We start from the raw sequence: 5,891 nt of genomic DNA on the forward strand, positions 1-5,891 counted from the left end.
AAAAAACTTAAATGACTCTTAACATTATTTTACAATTTTGCACAGCAAACAATTATTAATGTTATATTATTTTCTATAATCATACCCAGCCCTTATTTACTACTAATGTGCAACAGCAAATATATTTTGAGTGAGCATTTTTGCTGCCTAAACCAACCTGTCCACTAGACTCAGGATGCCAACATCGGTCTCCAGCATCAAAGTTGTGCACTTTGTACATCCACCACTCAGCCTGACTGTCTTATGTGTGGTGTAAGAACGTAGCAGTTTGCAAGTGAACATAATCCAGGCAGCAATTATATTTCCATCAAACGTCCTAGTAGTAGATGAACATAATTTCTAGGACACAGGGTTTCAATCCCACTGGTTTTGCATATTTATCTGATTTACTGCAAATCACATACTTTATTATTATACTTTAGATATTACAGCTAACCATTTTGCAAAACATGATGGAGAATTTTAGATTTTTGGATATAGCCATCATTCCAGGCAGCCATTGGTTTCCATTTGTTTCTGTACCATATCTACGAAATGTAACACAGACTTGATGTTCACTGCAATGTATTACACAACTCTAACTCGTTTCAACAGTCTGTTGATTTCTGTGCCATCTTGAAATGAATGGAAGCCAATGCTACCTGGAGCAGTAGTAAAACTACATCTGAACATCAAAAACTGCACAAAATGCCTGAAAGCCAGTCAGTAAAAAGGAAGACTATACATGATTTGCAGTAAAGGAAATTTGTAGTTAAAAATTGCAAAATCACTGATACAGCCCTTTATGGAAATCAGGTTAAAGAGTAACATTGGCAACTGAAACCGTACTTTGACAGCTAAACGAATGTCTGATCACTATTATCAGGTAAATTATAGCTCAGCATTTCAAGATAGCTAGCTGATGATTTGTTGATTTGAATGGTAGCCCTCTGTGAAGAGCCTCCCTTCATATGAAAAGCATCAACAGCTGAGAGAGAGATAGAGAAAGAGGTGCTGACATGAACCAGGACCTAGCCATCAGCATAACTCATGATCTAATGAGAGCTCTGTGTGAGGAAAAGCAGTGCCCTGTATGCCGATGGACTCATTCTGCTGCCTCTGCGTTCCTTTCAGCAAATTTGCTTTAACTTGACTTTTGATTGCAGATCCATGAAACATTTACTGATTGTTGCTCAAGTAGAACCTCCACTGTAAGTCTGTTTTTTGATTTTACTGGACAGCACCATGTAGTAGTGTTTAGAATTTATAAATCAGGTGTTGCACAGTGAAACCAGTTTAGTAATGGACAAGCTGCTTCAGTAAGAATTCATGGACCTAAGACTTAAGTACCATGGTCTGAAAACCAGTAATATTTGAAGACTTAAGTGGAACTGTGTCACCATAGATCTTGGAAAGCTTTTTAAGCATTCATTTAACAAGTTTATGGAGGAGAGAGTGTTGCATCTAAATGCTCTGCAGCAAACGTATGCTGCATATGTTTTGCAAGTTCTAAGTAATGTCTCAATGTCAATTCAACGTACTTAGCAGTATTATTTGATTCAATGTCACATCAAAATCTGGTGGTCATGTTGGAGAGTATGATGTATGATAACAGTGTGATTTGTCTAATGTGTATTTATTTGGAATAAAATTGTCACTATTTTAATTTAAGCGATGTACTGCATGTTTGTAAGTAAGCAAGAAATAAATCTGCTCATGATTGCATGCAATTTGTTGTAAAATTCTCTTGTACATCAGTGGAAACACAAGCCTTTCGCCACACAAGATTGTCCATATTTGGATGATTCTGCAAACCCATGAATTACATCGAGTACCAGTGTTTCTCAATCTCTCGCTTTCCACAGTATTGGCACATGGTTATGGTTAGGGAAAGGTCATGGTTACGGCAAATAAACTATGGTTACGGTATTGTTATGCAACTAAAACACTTGGTTAAGGCTAGGGAGAGATCATGCTTGCACTTAATAAAAAGGGTTAGAGTTAGTGAACTGTGATTGCCTGTCTGTGAAGGGACACGACTCCTACATGCTACATAAAGGGAACGCTACGTCCTACATTGGCATTGGATGTAAACCCTGAGCTGCAGAATCATCCAATATGCAATTCATAGGGACACTGGGCTGTGAAAAAAACAGCACAATCTGAGCTACTGCTTGTTCTGACTGTATTGAAATCATTTTTGAACAGTTCACCCATGATGTAACAATAGAAACTAATTTAATAGGAAAAGTAATTTCTTCAAAAAAATCTAATTTAGAGTGAGTGTAATGTAGTTTATTAGTACAATGTTGGTCTTGGATTAAATATAGCAAACAATTAGAGGCACTAAAATGTTTGTGCAAAAATGTCAGTATATTCAAAAATGTTATATTGAATTTAACAACATGAAACAAAGAAACAATGTACAAATGCATGAGGGATCATCATCGTACCCTCCAAATAATCCCTCCTTGTCAATGCAAGTTCAGACTCTGCTGTATGTAATGCTACAGAGAGCCTTTCCTTTCCCTGCCTGCTCAGGCTGTTTTGTATTTGCAGTCTTGTGAGGATTTTTTCCAAGTAAGTCATTTGGGAGTGGGATTTGTGTGCAGCTCTCCTTTCCGGGACTCACCATGGCTTAACAACAGTTCTTTAAGCTCCCATCTGGTTCTGCCTGAAAGTTCTTTGCTGTCCCGTTTCACTAGAATATTGTTTGGAGTCATGAGTTTGGAGCCAAGCTTTGATGACCAACCACAGTAGTATGAGTTTACTCTCACACTTGAAACATGATGTTTTCCTCAGATGAGTGCTAGTGTCACGCCACTAGCATAGACCTGTAGAATGTATCTGGATAAGACCCACACACTAAAAACTGGTGCACCTTTCAGTTGATTTAATTGCTCTGTATTTACATCATAGGTTAGGGTTCGACTGTCATACACAGCAGGCTAATTGAAGTCTCTCACACATGATGAAGTGTATGAACAATGAGTTCCACACATTTCTCTGTTATATTCTGACATGATAAATCTCACTTGGCAGTGGACTCTATTCATCAAATTGTAGCAGATCCCATTTTGGCACATGTGAATTATCAGGACTCAAAGAATCTTGGTTGTGATAACTTATTAAAGTTTTGGACATCAACCCTGGCCCCTCCCAGCTTACCACATCTCATGGCTGGCATTTGCTTTCTTATTGTGATTAAATCCTATGAAATGACCCAAAACCTCCAATGTATTGATCCTTAGCATCAATAATCCACACTGTTGCACAGCATGTCCCCTGTGAACAGCAGTAGCAACAAGTGACAGCATAGCTTTCAGGTGAGCGGCGTTTCTACAGGCGGGCAGGCAGTCAAAGAATGCACAGAGCACTGACAGCTTAAGTACACCACCTTGATTAAAAGGGTGCATTGGATATATGTTGCAGCGAGACGAGAATGCGATGTGAGTGATGCGGCAGATTTGAGTTGACTCCCTGAACTACCTTTGCTTTGCTTCACAAATCAGCAACTTAAAACAGTCCCCAACAAATACACAAATATCCTCCTGTTTGAGTAACTTCTGCTGACAAACTACAGTGCCCAGCTGCCCAGACATTTTTGATAATGAGCTATGTATATGTTTGTGGACTAACACACCGGTAGTTTTGGTCTTTTCATTGGATTTGTTGACAATATGAAAAATATAGAATTATGGCAGCCTTATTCTCTAAAGATGCTCTGTCTGGGTGGAGCTCTGCAAGAAATGATAAACCCCTCAGTGGGAGGCCATTGCATACTTGTATTTTACATATATAGGCCTCCCTTCAAGAGCAAGCACAGCAATCAAAGCACAAACTGATTTTCCCTTATCTATTTCATTGTGTGAAAAATTATCCTCATTGTAACTCCAGCATTAAAACTTCTCTTGCCCTTGAACTTACAGCTCCCTCTGATAGACTTTTAAGTGCTGCTTAAAACTACACTTTGTATCTGAGCATTAGAAAACCACCCATCTGATCACAGGATAGTACATGTGCTACACATCTGCATAAATAAAGGTCACCTATGGAGGGTTTAAAGGCTGAAATAAATCTATAAATACATAAATAATTCTAGAATTAAATGGTTAGGTAAATGTGTAAATATATAATTAGAAAATAAAATGTTTTGATAGATGAATTAATAATTCAATCCTTTAATTCTTAATAGATATATATTGTATAACAAAATGCTTCAATAACTGAATTGATATTGTAATGTGATTTAATGCTTAATTGTCAACACAGATCAATAAATCACAAATTAAATGAGACATTAAATATATAAAAGTTCAATTTATTTGTGTATTTATTTATTTATTAATTTACATTTTTAGATTTACACATTGGTGTATGTATTTATCCATTTATACTTTAAATAATCCACAGTGTAGATTAACTTGCTGCAGTGACGTAAATAAACTTGTCAACTTCATCCATCAAAAATCAGAGGGCGGACTCTGCCCTGCAATTGGTGGGTGAACTTGAATCTACTGCTTTTGTCTGATTCAAGATGGCAGCACCTGGTGCAAAATCTTAATGAAATCTTAGTAGAGATGTTGGCTGCAGCTGAACAGATGGAGGCAAATACCAGTTTCTATAATTTTTGACATCAGAATGAAGGCTTTGCTGAACAAATTGGAAGGATATCAGTCCTGACTGACACCGAAATTAATGAAGCTGTATTCATGATCGTCTTGAAGATAGTATAACAACTGAGGGTACAGGGTGACGATAATGATGGAGCGCTACAACAGCAACACTGGTCAACCTGGCTGTCATTCTTTTGATTTACCGACTGAAACAAGTGAGCATTTTGTGCTGTGTGGCCTGAAAATCCAAAGCTGTTTGGAGTGTCCAAGCATCCCGCTAAGGGTCAAATGCAGCAGAGTGGTATCAGACCATTTGCTGGTAGTGTAGCATTACATGTCATAGCCACAGACCATCAAAACACTGTAACCATGTTATCCTTGCTGCTGTGAAACATCATGAGGGGAAAGCCAGGTTTACTTATTCATTAGTGCTGTCAAAAGTAATGAGTTCATTTTTGAATTCCTTTGAAATATTAACAGATTAAAAAGTCAACATGATTAACGCAATACTGTGTTTCAGAGGCTGTAGTGGGTTAAGTTTTAAAGCCGTGAGTGAGTATACTGGAATCATATGAAACTTGATGACCTGAGGCATCCATTGGTACCAACCATGTCATGCTAGCTTGTCAGGAAGGAAATAGCATCTTTTTAAATTGAACACAGATTCCCTCCTGTAAACTACAGATTTCCAATAATACCATAAAGGACACTAACTGTCATCTTGTTAGGCATTTTTCGTATATGATGCTAGTAGTTCACTATGCACTAATATAAATGGAAATTAACAACAATAAATGTCTTTCATGTTCAAATGCCAGTTGAGTGTTGTTTAGCCTAGCGATGATATGGTTCTTACCAGTGGGTGCCTGAGTTCATGTAGTTTTATACAATACCAATATATTCACCCCACCTTTAAACCTGAGGCCCCTACAGCCTGGACATTTTAGTATTTATTTATTTGTGTTGTTAACCATTTTATTATATAATTACATATTATTATTTATTATTCATTTATCCAAAAACCATGTTATTATTTATGTATTTATATATTTAGTTTTTGCCTTTAAACCCCTCCTTAGTCAGCCACTGTTCACCACATACACCATTGTATGTATTAGTGTTTCAGTGAGAATTCATGGATATAAATGGCTTTGGAGAACAATTTGACTATGTTCATGGCTGTAGTTCATAATCAGAATTGCTTGCAATCAGCAGCCCAAAGCGGGATTTAAACCTTGACTAATTTCGGACTTGTTCAGTACATTGGACAAAACTGGTTTTCTTCAGTCGTCCACA

This window comes from Chaetodon auriga, chromosome 7 (genome assembly GCF_051107435.1).
Source record: "Chaetodon auriga isolate fChaAug3 chromosome 7, fChaAug3.hap1, whole genome shotgun sequence".
Lineage (NCBI taxonomy): Eukaryota > Metazoa > Chordata > Actinopteri > Chaetodontiformes > Chaetodontidae > Chaetodon > Chaetodon auriga.